This window comes from Grammomys surdaster, unplaced genomic scaffold (genome assembly GCF_004785775.1).
Source record: "Grammomys surdaster isolate TR1022 unplaced genomic scaffold, NIH_TR_1.0 239, whole genome shotgun sequence".
Taxonomy (NCBI): Eukaryota; Metazoa; Chordata; class Mammalia; order Rodentia; family Muridae; genus Grammomys; species Grammomys surdaster.
Window position 1 is genome coordinate 3,564,931 of NW_021604684.1, and position 16,026 is coordinate 3,580,956.

The 16,026-nt window shown below is 44.3% G+C and overlaps 1 pseudogene; it reads right to left on the bottom strand.

Annotated features, from left to right (window-relative positions):
• Positions 1 to 1,660: 1,660 nt before the first annotated feature.
• On the bottom strand, positions 1,661 to 2,145 carry LOC114626681 (annotated as a pseudogene).
• Positions 2,146 to 16,026: the final 13,881 nt, after the last annotated feature.

The window sequence follows — 16,026 nt, forward strand, 5'->3', positions numbered from 1 at the left end:
AGCTGGCCCTGCCACTCAGCTGTCAGGAAGTGGCCTGTTCAGGGCAGAGACACTCTCTGCCCTTCGCCCCTCCACACCTGAGGCAATTGAGAGAGAAGAGAGCGGTTTGTGAGAGCCGTTGAGCTGTCCCTGCCCCTCATTGGCTGCCGCACTCAGGAGAGTGGCCCTGCACCTTGCCTGGACAGCGTGCTGCAGGGCTGGCTCTGACTGAGGGCGTAGGTGTGAGCTAGCCTCGAGGGTGAGAGCTGGCCTTTGCTCCTCACCACCTGCAGCAGTCAGAAGACTGGCCCTGAGATCATGAAGCAGGTGAACTGACCCTCTCTCTCACCCGCACGCTGCAGCACTCAAGAGAATGGGCCCTGCTCCTCATCTGCGCGGCACAGTAGAGCTGACCCTGTCAGAGCTGAGGGTGAGAGCAAGGGAGAGTTGGCTTTGACACTTGTCTGGTATGATGTGGTATGGGTGCGGAGGGTGGGGTGCATGTAGTGTGTGTGATTCTCCCCTCCCCCATTGCCAACTGGTGTAGCAGGGATTGCCAATCCTGGGATCTTAAGAGCAGGAGAGGTAGCTCTACCCCCTCGTTGGCTCCTAGCACTTGGGAGAGTGGCCCTGCACCTCACCTGGGCAATACAGTGGAGTTGACCCCCCCTCCATAGAGAAGGCACAGGTGAGCCAATCAGAGCGTTCACGAATAGGAGAGCTGGCCCAACCCCTCAACAGGCTGTAACACTTGGGAGAGTGGGTTTCTAAACCTCGACTGGGCAGCACAGTGGAGCTGGCTCTGGAGGCATGGATGTGGGTGAGCAATCCCAGAGGGCATGGGACCAGGAGAGCTGATGCTGCCTCCCGCTGATGGCAGCATCGGTTGGCAGCATTGTGTGGTCTAGGCAGAGCAATGCTAAAAAGCTCTCCCTGGTGGTGTGGATAAGGGAGAGCCTGTGGCCTCACTAGCTGAACTGCCACCCTGGCCCAGATCCAGGGCTCTGATTGGCTCACCCCAACATCTATATCATTTGTAAGTGTGGTTGGGATGTGTGAAAGGGCCAGTCCTGTTGTTCTAAACCTTCAGGGTCTCCGTGCCGCAGGACAACATCAGGACGAATGGTAGGAGTCCCAGTGAGGATCCGATATTAATGCTGTCGCAGAAACTGGAAATCTGGAACCAGACCAATGACTCATTGCAATGAACATTCGCAAGTGAAGATGCGTGGACAGAGGGACAAACTGTGGGACACATTGTGACATACTACAGCTTCCACGATGAGATGTTTCCTATGCTTTGTTGATGTTTGTTTCATTTGGAGGGAGGGGGTTGCAAGGGGCAAAGTGTGCCTATGAGGGGATGGGAGATGAACAGGATGATGAACTTACAAAAAGTTGATAAGAAAGTTTGTTTTGTTTTGTTTTCCACATAAAGAACCTTTATTGAACATCTGTCATCTAGGTGATGCCCTAATGTCCCTCCATGCCAACTCTGAACTCATGGGAGGGTCCCCACCTCCCGGAACTCTCCAGGTCCATTCATTCCTTTGTCTGAAGCACATGTGACCTCCCCAGAGCCTGTGAGCTCCAGCTTCAAGGCCACCTGCAAAACAGTAGCGAGGCGGGGCCAGATGTCACATTCTGAGACTGAGTTTAGGACAGGGCAAGCCTAGGGTCCTCAGGACTTCTGGATCACTACCTGGAACTTACAGGCAGGCAGGGAAGCCACTGCGGCGGTAACCAGGCTCTGGAAGCCTAGCGTACGGAGGGCGCTGCACAGAAGGCCGCAGGTGAAGGCCAGGAACTTGGGGGCTTCCTCTAGATACTGTGGCCCCGAGCCCATGGTGATAAGGAGGGAGAAGCTGTTGTTCTGCTGCACATAGGTCCCCTGGTGGTTGGTGCGGAGTCCATCCCTGTGCTTTTGAAACATGGCCACCCACAGATCTTTGCACAGGAATTTGAGGGCATCCAGCTCCCCCGTAAAGGCCACTGTCTCCCGGAGCAGCCTCTCACCCAGAGCCTGGCCCACGCGGAAGCCCAGGCCCTCCAGGACTGACAGGCCCTTCCCCCCACTCCCCTTCCCCAGTCAGGATCCCGGTCCAGTGCCCACAGCTCTACCACCATCTCGGTGTGCAGAAACTGGAACAGCATTGCATCCACCATGTGCCGCCTTGCTTCCCTCCAAAAAGAAGTTTTTAAAAATTGAAAAAAAGGGGCTGGAGAGATGGCTCAGCAGTTAAGGACACTTGCTGCTCTTCCAGAAGACCTAGGTTTGGTTCCCAGCACCTACCTGGTGGCTCACAACCATCTATAACTTCGGTTCCTGAGAATCCAATGGCTTCTTCTGATGTTTGAAGGAACGAACTGTATGCATCTGGTGTACTTATATATATGCAAGAAGAACACTCATACACATATAAATAAATAACAAATGAGTAAGTAAATATTAAATAGAGCATTGAAGAGTTGGAGGGTAGGGGCAACAGATAAAGATCTTTCACGTAAAGAACACAGAAAAAAGTAGGTAAGAAATAGTTATAGATAAAAAGAATTGAAAACAAACTAAAGCAGTGAAGTCCATCTGGATATTATTTTTGTTAATAATAATTACAGCTGCTAGTACTGGGAAACCTGAGGGAATGGACTGTTTAAGTAGACTGTTGGGGAACTGAGGGAGGGCTGGCTGGGAGAAACCTTTGAAGAGGCTGGGCTGGAAACTGGGAGGAGCGATTGTGAAAGTAATTAGATCAAGGATTCTCTCTCTCTCTTTCAGGGTGAAACCACGGGAGATAGAGGGTAAAAAAGGGAAGAAAACCCACAAAGTAGTAAAGACCAGCTACAAATAATAATTACAACTGTCACCTCTAGCTTTATGTAAAATAGAACATGATCAGCACAAGCCAGACATTCCAGCGTGTAGGAGATTGAGGCAGGAGGATCACAAGTTTAAGGTTATCCTTAGTGAGTTCCAAGACAATCTTAGTTATGTGACATCATGGGAAAAAATAGAAAGAAAGAAAGAAATGAAGGAAAGAAGAATGAATGTTAGGAAGGAAAGAAGGAAGAAAGAAGGAGAAAAAAAGAAAGAAAGAAAGAAAGAAAGAAAGAAAGAAAGAAAGAAAGAAAGAAAGAGAAGAAAGGACAAACTACTAGGGTCATGGGGCTTGAGCAAGGTCATAGTTTCTTTTCTTTTCTTTTTGGTTTTTCGAGACAGGGTTTCTCTGTATAGCCCTAGCTGTCCTGGAACTCACTCTGTAGACCAGGCTGGCCTTGAACTCAGAAATCTGCCTGCCTCTGCCTCCCAAGTGCTGGGATTAAAAGCATGTACCACCACCTTCCAGCTAAGGTCATAGTTTCAAATTGCTAAGTATAGTATACATTGGTTCTGTTCATTCATAGAGCAACCTAATGGTGAATATAAAAGCGATAAAATATCTGTAGCAGACGCTCTAAGTGCCTTTCCCATTACCATCTGCTTTCTCTTCTAAATTCAAAGGTTATTTTCCTCTTGAACATTTTTGTTCCATAGCACAAGATCAGATTACATATACTTGGCATGCTAAGAGTGCCAGGAAGCTAATATGTTCTAGAAACATCTTTCAAACTATGACAACTGGGCAGTTGACAGATATTACCCTAAGTTCTTTGCCTTATGGTTTGGAAAAGTTGACAGGATGCTCTGTACTGACTGCCTCCCTAAGCTCTCCAGTGGGCCTCAGGTTTAATTGCCCATGTGGTAAATGTTTGCTGATAAACCAATTGTTGGCTTCCTCTTCCCCCCTCTTCCTTCCCTGCTCTCTAGTGTTTCCTGGAATCACCTCCCATATCAAATACTTGGGCTTAACTCAAATCTCTCTCTCAGGATTTCCTGCTTAGAGAAACTTAAGGGAGATAACAGTAGTATCTTTTCCCGACCAATTTTATTTTTAGCTATCTATCTTTAAAAAAAAAAAAATCCTTTGAAAGGAAAAAAAGTCAGTGTGGAGGCATGGTCACTTTTCTATGGGCCTGTAAATCCAGCAACTTTGGGAACTGAGGCAAAAGGATCCCCAGCTTAAGGACCGGCTGGGGCAATTTAGCAAGCCCCCTCATTTCAAAATAAAAATCAAAAGGGAGATATAGCTCATCAGTAGAGTGCTTTCCTAGCATAGCAAGACCTTGGGTTCAGTTCCAGACAAAAAAGAGGGAGGAAATATGTCTAAAAAAAGATATTACAATCTTTTACTATAATACAGAAATGGAAATAATTGAAGCCAGGCATGGTAGTGCACGCCTTTAATCCCAGCACTCAGGAGGCAGAGGTAGGCAGATAGATCTCTGTGAGCTTGAGGCCAGTGTGGTCTACATAATGAGTTCCGGAAAAGCCAAGGCTACATTAAAAAAATAAAAACCTGTCCCCTCCAGAAAACTAAATAAATAAATAAATAAAAATAAGGAAGGAAGGCAGGAGGAAGAAAAGAAGATGAAGAAGAAGATGATGATGAAGAAGAAGAGGAGGAAGAAGAAGAGGAGGAAGAGGAGGAGGAGGAGGAGGAGGAGGAACACTCATAATGTTCAAAAGGATCCACTCAGTCACTCTTTCAGTCCCATTGATTTTGTATTTATTGCCTCTGGGCATTCTTGGCACTCCAAGTACTAACTGGAATGCTGTATAGTTGACTAGAAAAGGGTAGACAGGAAGAGAGCAAAACCCTAAACCAGAGCGGCCTCTGAGAAAGGCAATGCAGAGCACAGAAGTGAGAATTCTCGGAAGGCAAGAGTCAACAGAACCGACTGTGACCCATCAGCTGGAGGAGCTAGAGGGCAGAGATGTGAAGACAAGAATTTCCTGGCTTGGCTGTGGGTGAATGAGTGATGTCATTAACTGGAACAGAGAATTCAGGAGAAGGAGCAGGTTCTTTTTCTTTTCTTTTCTTTCTTCTTCTTTTTTTTTTTTGAAGGAGCAGATTCTAAAGATAGGTTTTAATTCAGATTTGGATGCAGAGTTTAAGAAGATTGAATAGACTGTTCTACTATTACATGGCTTCCATGGGTCTTCATTATTCTTGAGAGTAAGCCTAGGACTTCTGTTTAAGAGTTCCCTCATTCAAAAAGAGGCAAAAAAAAAAAAAAGCCAATTACAGAAAACACAAAGAATACTTTGTCTATTACCTGACAGGATTTCTCTTTCTTGACCTGAGTGTGTGTGTGTGTGTGTGTGTGTGTGTTCTGCATTTAGGGCCTGTGCAGCTGGGCGGGGCAAACTTTCTCCACTAAACTGCACCCCAAGTTCCCTTTTTTGAGGTGCTGGGGAATGAACCCAAGGCATCTACACGCTGTGCACACACTGTACCACCGAGCCATACTCCTAGCCTGTAGGATTTCCTCAAGCCTCATCCTAGGAGTTACACATTAGGAATTCTGCAGGAAGTCTTCTGTGGACACTGCTCTTTCCTTTCAGGTTGCTGTCTCATTCTCTCTCATAACATACTTTTCTCTAAAAAATGGGTCTATGCTCTCAAGTGACCACACACTTCAAAGTATTTTTGCAAGGTTAAAAAGTTTTACTTTTGCCGGGCAGTGGTGGAGCACACCTTTAATCCCAGCACTTGAGAGGCAGAGACAGGTGGATTTCTGAGTTTGAGGCCAGCCTGGTCTACAGAGTGAGTTCCAGGACAGCCAGGGCTACACAGAGAAACCCTGTCTCGAAAAACCAAAAAACCAAAAAAAAAAAAAAAGTTTTACTTTTGCTGAAGGGTGTGTACCTATACTCAAGCAAACAAGCAAGCAAGCACACCTAAAGGTCCACTGTGTTCTTATGTCTAATGCAAAGGGGTCTGGTGTCTCGCTCTCAAGTGGTCAGATGCGGTAGAATTCCTATGTGGTTGGCTATTGCTGAGCAGTGCACGGAGAAATAAAATGAGCACATATTTTGATTTCAAGAATTTTAATGAAATTTAGATGAATTTTAATTTCTGCCAAGTGGCTTCTTTTACACTTGAATGTTTGCATGAATCTTGCCTTATTTAACCCTTTGTTTGTCTTTCCCACATCTCTTCACGACCTTTCCGTCTCTGTTCATCTTCCTCTGCCTCCTCCCTATGTTCCTTTAGTCACCCAATTCAAAGTTCCCTTCAGACTTAGTGATGTCAATTGAAGTATATGTCTAACCTTTCTGAGGAGGGAGTGTTAATAGGAATGGGTGTGGCTTATCAATGTCTTGACTTTTTCACCTGCTTGAAGTTCCATGGAAATGTGGGAAAGCAGGAAAAAGCAAGAAAGAGCCAGCACAAAATGTCCCCAAAAGCACAGTGTGTTTGTTGTCCGCCTCAAGGAAGCTCTGGTGGTTCTCTGAAGGTTCTTCTGAGAAGCTTGAGCCCCATTTTGCCCAAGACCCATAGCTGGTCTCCTCTCCTTGGTAGAATTTGTTACTTGTTATCTTACTGTTACAAAATACTCAACAAGTAGCAAACTTTAGGGAGAAAAAGGTTTATTTAGGCTCACAGTGTGAGGGTACAGACCATTAAGGAGAAGCCACCCACGGTGGTGGCAGGATTTTGAGGCAACTGGTCACATCCTATCTGCCGAAAGGGAAATAAAGTGATGAGTGCTGTCCACAGCTAGCTTTCTTTTTATGCAGTACAGGACACAACCCAGGGGATGGTGCCACCTCTTTGGGATGCATCGTCCTACCTGTTATCCTTATTAGGTAATCATTCACAGCTATAACCAAAGGCTTGTCTCATGGATGCTTCTAGATCATGGTGAACTATCACAGTAGAGTGCATCTGGCCAAAGCGTTAATGCATTCTTGGAATCTAAGCACTGGGGAGGTAGTGGTAGGAGGGTTGAGTTGAAGCCCTGGATTACACAGTAAGACTGTCTTGGTCTGTCTAGGTCAAAAAGAACAATTTTCACTTTAATGAACTATGAGGGATTACATCACTCAGTATGCTTTGGGCTTGACGTAACATAACACCTGAGTGAAAACTGGTTTTAACCAGATAGAAATGTTAATGAGATCACATTGTAAGGCAATCAGAAGTGTAGACAGTTTCTCTTTCTTTCTTTCTTTCTTTCTTTCTTTCTTTCTTTCTTTCTTTCTTTCTTTCTTTCTTTCTTTCTTTTTTTTCCGAGACAGAGTTTCTCTGTATATCCCTGGCTGTCCTGGAACTCACTCTATAGACCAGGCTGGCCTCGAACTCAGAAATCTGCTTGCTTCTGCCTCCCAAGTGCTGGGATTAAAGGTGTGCATCACCACTGCCCGGCAAGGGTAGACAATTTCTAATTAACCTAGTGACTCTGATGCTGTTTCTCAGGAAATGTCTCAGTCATGACCGTCTCTGAGGGCTGCCTTTATTCTCTACAGTGGATCAGAGATGCCTATCCTAGGAGAGGTGCAGTGATTCTCAACTGTTCTAACTCTGCAACCTTTTAATACAGTTCCTCATGGTGTAGTAACCCCCAACCATAAAACTTTTTTCATGCTACTTCACAACTATAATTTTGCTACTGTTATGGATGATAAGATCTATCTTTTCCAATGGTTTTTAGGTGACCCCTGCAAAAGGGTCAGTTGACCCCAAAAGGGTCATGACCCACAGACTGAGAACCACACCACTGGTTTAGAGGAGTAAGGGACACACCTATGACTTTTTTTTTCCATGTCACATAAGACTTTATAAATGTGGTTAAATTCCAGGCTTTGAGATGGGGAGATAACACTGTGGAAGCAATTGTAACCACAAAGGTCCCCCAAAAACCGAAGAGGGAAGTAAAAGGTCTAAATCAAAAAGGCAGGTGACAGGCAGGTTGGAGTGACACAGTTACTAGACCTTTCTCCCTTGTGGCAAAATGCTTGAGGTCGTGAACTGATGGTGCAAAAGTCTGTTTGGGGTCCTGATTTCAGAGGTTTTGGTTCAGGTCACTTGGTTTTGCTACCCTGGGCCTGTGGCATGGGCAAACATGGTAGAGAAGGCCCATTTCCTTCCATAGTGGCCAGGAAGCAAAAAGATAAGGGGACCAAGGTCCCAATATCCTCTCCAAGGATACCTTCTTCCCCCATCCTGCTTCCCTTCCCTTCTCCCTCTCACTCCAGCCCTGCTTGCTCTGGCCCAAAGGTTTTTATTTATTTATTATATGAAAGTACACTGTAGCTGTCTTCAGACACCCCATAAGAGGGCATCGGATCTCATTGCAGATGGTTGTGAGCCACTGTGTGGTTGCTAGGATTTGAACTCATGACCTTTGGAAGAGCAGTCAGTGCTCTTAACCACTGAGCCATCTCACCCAGCCCAAGGATACCTTCTTTCAAAAAAAAAAAAAACCAAAACAACAATAACAAAAAAAATCTCAGATGTATATATAGCAACAGAAGATCTGTTAACACAATAGCAGTTGTGGTTGTTCCATGTTCCCACCTTTATGTTGGGGCCAGGTCTTAGCTCAGCACAGTTTTAGTTTGCAATCCCTGGTGACTAGCAATACTGAGGTTCATCTGTACATTGGCCATTGGACTATCATCTTCGAAAAAATCCCATTCAAATAAATGTCTTGTCCATTTTTAGGATTGTGTTTCCTTCCTTCTTTCTTTACTTTTTTCCTTCCCTTTTGTTTGTTTCTCTGAGATCGAGTTTCTCTGTGTAGCCCTGGCTGTCCTTGAACTTGCTTTGAAGATCAGGCTCGCCTTGAACTATGAGATCCACCTGCCTCTGCCTCCCCAGTGCTGGGAGTAAAGGCGAGAGTCACTACCATCTGACACGTCTTTTCATACTTATTTGTAGGCATTCATTATACATTTGGACCTGATTTCTTTCTTGTGTTCATTGGAAAACCTCCTCCACTAGGGCTTGGCATTTCCTTTTTAAAACTATAAATTTAGGCTGGGTGTGGTGGTACATACCTTTAATGCCAGGCAGAGGCAGGCAGATCTCTGTGAGTTCAAGGCCAGCCTGATCTACAAATCAGGTTCCAGAACATGGAGGGCTACACAGAGAAAATTTAAAGAACCAAAAATAAAATAAAAAAAAAAAATAAAGATTATAAGATTAGGCCAGGGAGATGGCTCACCAGGTCAGGTTGTTTGCTGCCAAGCACAGAGACCCTAGTTCAATCCCCAGAACCCACTTGATGGACAGAAAGAACTGACTTAGAAAAGTTCTGCTTCCCACTGCATATAAACAACCCAATACATACAAATAAATAGATAAGTGTCAAAAACTTAAATGATAATCTATTTATACAGAACTATAAGTTAAAAATTATTATTTGTCACTTCTTTTAAAAGGCAGACAGGGTAGAGGATATCAGCTCCATTTTATAGCAGATGTAAAAACATAGCTTTTATCTTTAATATACGACAGATTTGAGATATAAACTTTAGGCATCTACATTTGTGACTGTGTTTCCATGCCTATGTGATACAGCATTTTGGGTTTTTTTTTTTTTTTTTTTTTTTGTCCTGGAACTCACTCTGTAGACCAGGCTGGCCTCGAACTCAGAAATCTGCCTACCTCTGCCTCCGAAGTGCTGGGATTAAAGGCCTGTGCCACCACTGCCCAGCGTGAAACAGCATTTTAAAGTAATCTAATTTTGCAATGCTTTACAATGCCAGAGTAACATGTATTACATCTATCCCTGGCAGGCTAACTCTAGAGCCAACCAGCTTTATTAATTGTTATATAACCAGAATGCATTGTTATACTCTAACTTAATTTTGAAGCTATATTGGAGAGCACCATGAGCTAAAACCAGAGCAAGGCTGGTCTGCCCAGACTGGCCTTAAACTTACCGTATAGCCAATGATGACTTTGAACTCAACCCCATGCTCTAAGTGGTAGGATTATAGGTGTGGGCCACCATGCCTGGCAAACACATTTTAAAGTATAACTGAGTCTGACTCATTCTCACCATTTGTTTAGATGATAGTTTGGGGTTCTGAGTGAGGGGGCTGAGGGAAGGCTTATTTAGGGGTGGTCATTGAAGGGAAAAGCAAATGACATCCAAGTCACTTTCTTCAAAATTAACTACCCGGAGCCCTGTTGCTGGCCTGCTACATCATTGCCAGCAAGTCAAAGGGCAAGATTTCTAGAGTCCAGACTATTGAAGAAAAGGCTCACATATGTTGATGGCTTGGGACCTACAAATACAAACAGTGCTGACTTCACTCATGCTGAACCAATGAAATGGCCCAGCCTTTCCTAATATGGGTTTTAAGAAAAGGGCTGATGACCAGAGAAACCAGAGAGTTCCATCTGGAAGCCAGGAGGTGAAAGGGTTTGTGGGCATTTCTTGGAATTCATAGACGGTACAAGAAATAACATAGTCTATCACTGTGTTATTAGAAGACACTTAAGTTTTCTTGAAAGGGGAAACTACTTGGTAAACTTTGGTCTCCAGAACATGGAACCAGAGACAAGGGCTAGTGAGCACCTGGTATCATTACATCAGATGCACAAGTCTCTGAGGAGGGCTAATGGACCCCCTAAAAGCACAAGTCAAATTTTAAGAATATGCATGTCTTCCTAGTAAAAGGTACCTCCTTTCTCAAACCCTAAGTTATAGAAAAGACCCTAAGTCAGTTGCAGGGTAGAACACAAAGGCCCCTAGAATCACCTGGAGCCAGCAAAGTCTGAGCACCCAATGGATTTATAGCAGAGGACTGTTTGCTTTTGTGTTCTTTATTTTGTAATTGTATTTCAGGTCTTTGCAAAACAAGGCTCTGGGGATATCCAGGTGCAGTAGGGCTCTTGGCTTGGTCCACAGCTTCATTAGTTCTGGTCTTGTGTATGTGGTTTTGTCATCTAGTTGTGACCATTAAACCCTGGGACAGAAGATATAACAAAGAACACGTTCCTTCACAGCATGTTCTGATCTCAGAGGAAGTCAGCATGGAAAACAATGGAATATTTCCCTGGAACTGAAGTGTGTCGAGAGTTGCCTGCCATGATCAGAACCTACTGTCTTCCTGCTGACTCCTCCTTTCAGGTCAGTAGGGATCTGGTAATCCATAAAGGAATCTCTAAAATAATTGGTAACATTTCCATATGCTACTACCGTGTTTTGTGCTTGGATTTCTGGGTCTAGTTAAACATCTACCGAGCTGGTTGGTATAGGCACCTTCACAGCCGGATGATCACATCTCTCTGAGGAAATCTAATGCCAACAGAAGAGGGAAGAACCATGGCCTCTCCTGGAAATCCAACACCAGCAGGCAACCCATGAATGAGGTCTTTTGCGTAAACAATCTGTCTCCCTGTGTTCCTCTGTTGCTGTGCCCTGTGGCACAGGTATAGTTTTTTGACCTTTGTCATGTTATCAGTGCCAGGACAGACCTCAGTTCTGGGTCACTACAGGTTTTCACTACAGCACATTTTTGCGCTTTGGGAGAGGAGTGATTTTGGCAGGTTCATGGGTGAAGTTCTGCAGCAGTCTCTACAGAGTAAGCATACTGATCCTGAGGGTGGAGCCATAAAGGTTATAGGGTGTTCAGCTGGCCTTTCCACAGCATCAAGGTCACTGCTACTTGTCTGACACACAGCAGGACTCTCACAGAACTGGCTCCAGTTGCCTATCCCTGACCCTTCTCTTTCATCCATCCTTCCTTTGCCAGAAGCATCACCTTGGCATGGAGAGCTGATGGCTTGATAAACCTTCCTCCACTTTCAGATTTCTCCAGAGCCTAAGGGATCTATTTTTTGTGGGGCAGTGGGCTATGAGAGGCAGCTGGGTACCTGGTCGAGCACAGGCCTTGAACCCTGGAGACCCTAAAGGGATGGTAGGAGTTCAGCCTTGCTTCTGGGCCCCCTGGTTCCTTTCACTTAGCCACAGCCCTCTACAGCCCCTTCCATGGAGAGGTTTGTGGCCATTGGTCACGTAGCACAGGTAGAGGGTGTGACATTGGCTAAGAAGTCAAGAACTTAAGAACTCAAGGCTAGCCTTTTTTGAGACAGGGTTTCTCTGTAAAGCCCTGGCTGTCCTGGAACTCACTCTTTGGACAGGGTGGCCTCGAACTCAGAAATCTGCCTGCCTCTGCCTCCCAAGTGCTGGGATTAAAGGCGTGTGCCACCAGTGCCCAGCATCAAGGCCAGTCTTGGCTACATAAATCATTCCACACTAACCTGAGGTATATAAGACTTTATCTCAAAATAAATTAAAAAAGAAAAGAAAGAAAATAGCTGACTTTAACATTTATTTATTGCCAGGCCATGGTGGCGCAAGCCTTTAATCCCAGTACTTGGGAGGCAGAGGCAGGTAGATTTCTGAGTTCGAGGCCAGCTGGTCTACAGAGTGAGTTCTAGGACAGCCAGGGCTACACAGAGGAACCCTGTCTCAAAAAAAAATTTATTTATTAACTTTTGGGACAGTGTCTCATTCTATAGCCCAGGATAACCTAGAACTTATTACATAGGACAGGCTTGGCCCCAGACACATGACAATTCTTCTACTTCAGATATCTGAGTACTATATTTACAGACATAAGCCATCACACTTGGCTAAATTTAGAGATGTATGAGTCCCTTCCCCCAACCCCATGCCACCCCTAGTCAGCATGTCTAATTAGAACAGAGCAACTACCAAGTAATATTTTGTTTGTGGTGTTGGGGATGGAATAGGATCCTGATAGGATCCTGAACCTACTAGATAAATTATCTACCACTAAGCTACAATCTCAGTTCCAACCATACAATACTCTAAACAGAAAAAACTACTGTAAAGAATACTTAAGTGGGGCTGGAGAGATGGCTGAGTGGATAAGAGCACTGACTGCTCTTCCAGAGGTTCTGAGTTCAATTCCCAGCAACCACATGGCGGCCCACAATCATCTGTAATGGGATCTGATTCCTTCTTCTGGTATGCATAAAATAAATATTTTTTTTAAAAGAATAAGTATAGTGGGTTGGAGTAGCAAAGATTTGCTAGTGAAAAGTTTAGAGAACTCAAAAGGATGTGGGGATAATGGAGGAGGAGGGTCCAGTGTTCTAGGAAAAGCATTCTTCCCTCCCCTCCCTTCTAGCCATAGCAAGCCTGTAAACAGGGCCTCTCTGGGGAAGGCACTGCCTCTGGTTCACTGAACGGAGGATGAGTCCCTGTGATACTGCACTGGAGAAACATGCTGAAAGCCTCTGGCAGCTTGCTGTCGGAACAAATCAGGATCTTGGTGACCTAAGGAAACAGCAATTCAGCTAGCAAATGTGTAGCCTTGGTACCGAAAGCCAGCCCAGGCTACATGTTTCATTGAAAATGTTTTAAAAACCAAACCAAACCAAACCAAACTGCTCAGCAGTTTATTCTCTCACCAATGGAGAAGGCAGCAACCCATGACTGAAGGTCAGGAGGCTCTGCTTCCTCTAGGGGTTCAACATGGAATCTGACCTGGTTTCTTCCACCTTCTGGGGCTCCAAGTGTTCCTGTGGGTATTGGATCTATGCCTCCATCTTAACATGGCCTTTTCTCCCCCCCCCCTTTTTCCCCCCACCCCCATAATCTAAGATGATCTCATCTTAAATCACTTACTTTAATTACATCTGTAAAAGCCATTTTTTTTCCTCCCATGGAAGGCCACATTCACAGGTTCTAGGAAGGCATATTTAGAAAGGCCACCATCCACTCTCTAGAGCTCATTGCCAGTCATCCAAGCTGGAAACTGCTCATGGGAAAAATGTCTCACTGAATATATCCTCCTGCAAAGCCTCCCAAGGAATAGGGTACTGGGATGGTGTTGAGTGGTGGGGACTGTTGGCTGCTGTAGAGTAAGGCTACCCTTAAGAGGGGCAAAAGAGCCTAGAAACTGATTTTACTCCAGCAATGTCTCACCACTGCCCTCTCTTGACAAAATTTTAAAAGGTATCAGCAGGCAAACGGTCCACGACATTCTTACAGAAAGGGCTTTTAAAAAGAGGAAACTTTGTGCCAGGCAAAGTAGCAAAAGACTTATAATCCCAGCACTCAGAAGGCAGAGGTGGAAGGATCTCTCTAAGTTGAAACCAGGCTATTCTACCCAGCAAGTTCCAAGCACTTTCTGATGAGACCTGTGTCAATGAGTGCATAAATAGAATGAAGACAATAAGGAAAATTTGGAGCTTAAAGTAAACAAACAAACAAACAAACAAAGATAGGCAGCTCATTCAGATGTTAGGACAAATGAATGAATGATAATGTGTTTGAGAGACTGCAACATATTTCTGTAGTTGAGGTAGGGACTTACTCAATGATATTTTCAATGGTATTTTGAGATAGGGTCTCATATGACTTAAGCTTGCCTTAAATTTCTAATCCTCATGCCTTGCTGCTGGGGGTTCAGTCAGGGGCCCCTAACCTAGTTGACTGAAAGACTTTTGTTTGCTTGTTTACATTAAGGAAAAAAACAAGGTCCACTTTATGTGTGTGAATGTTCTGCTGAATGTGTGTGTGCTGAACACATGGCTGGTGTGTGAGGTCAGAAGAGCGTGTCAGATCCCCGGAGCTGGAGCTTCAGAAGGTTGTGAGTCACCAACTGGGTGCTGACAACTGAACCTGGGTCCTCTGCAAGAGTAACAGTTACTCTTAACTGCTGAGCCAACTCTTCAGACCATATTTGGTCTTTGTTTTTTAAATTACTTATTTATTGCAAGGTAGGGTTTTTCTGTATAACCTTGAACTTGGAGATCCAAATGCCTTTTAAGTGCTGGGATTAAAGTTGTCTGCCACCATGCATAGCCAGGGTCTCATTTTGTAGCTTTGGTTGGCCTACAACTCACTATGTAGACCAGGCTGGTTTTGAAGTCAGAGATCTCCTGCTTCTGCCTCCAGACTGCTGAGATTAATGGCATGTACCACCATACCAGGTGGGTAGTCAATAGCGTTGCTGTAAGATACTTAAGCAGCCTAACAGAAGCCAGCAGATTGAGGGCACAGGTCAAAGTGTAGAGGGCCATTTTGTAAGACTAAGCATCAGATACATTTTATGGGTCCAAAATAAAGCATGAGTAGAGTTCTTGTCTCAATCCCATGGAGTTCATAGATGTACTCTGTAGCTGCTAGCAACTTCAGAGAATCAAAGTGCCTTATGTGGTTTTGGAGATGTCACAATTTTGTTATATTCATGAGGTAGCATTAACCTATTAAATACAAAGTGAGATACTCTATGTGGCTACTATTTCTAAGTAAAATAGCCAGAACTATTTTAACTTTATAATTTTATTGAGGTTGGCATAAAGCTAAAAAAAAATCTTACATATGCAGTTCATTGATTAATATACACAAAATATGAATATATTATGTACAATACTGTACTTAAAGACGTAAAATATCCTCAGGATCCTGGAAAAACTGATACCCCTCCACCATCTGGCCACCCCAGCATTACTCAGTACTATGCTCTTCAACTTCATGTAAATGAGACATACAATACATTTGGCCCTTTTGAGCTGAGCACCACTTGTGGACGACAGCATCCCATTTTTCCCTTTTACCAGCTATCAGCCATTGTGAATCTGTGCATACTGGATGACTGTGTAAGTCTGCTGCTTGATTTAGTTAGACTAATCAGCTTGTTAATCCTTCCAGAAATACAGTAATGTTGTCAGGAATATGTTATACATGCCTATAATCCTAGTGGCTGGGAGTCAGAGGCAGGAGGATGTCAAGTTTAAGACCATACTAGACTACAACATAAGACCTTACCAAAACAAAATGAAACACAAGCCACACAAGCCAGGCCTATAATCCCAGCTACTTGGAGAATTACATGCACAGGTTTGATTCAGTTTTGGAACAAGTTCAAGACCAGCCTGATGAACTTAGTGAAATCCTAAAGTTAAAATCTAAAAAAGAATAACCTTTATGTGCAGGATGATTTTGCAGGCATGTATGTGCACCAAGTGTGTGCCTGGTGTCTGTGGAGGTTAGAAGAGGGCATCAGACCCCTGGGACTGGAATTACAGATGGTTGTGAGTAGTCACACCAATTTTCTGAAATGGTACCCACTGCTTTGAGCCAATGAGTCAGCCTAAACTGAAAAGAAAGGAAGGAAAGAAGGAAGGAAGGAAGGAAGGAAGGAAGGAAGGAAGGAAGGAAGGAAGGAAG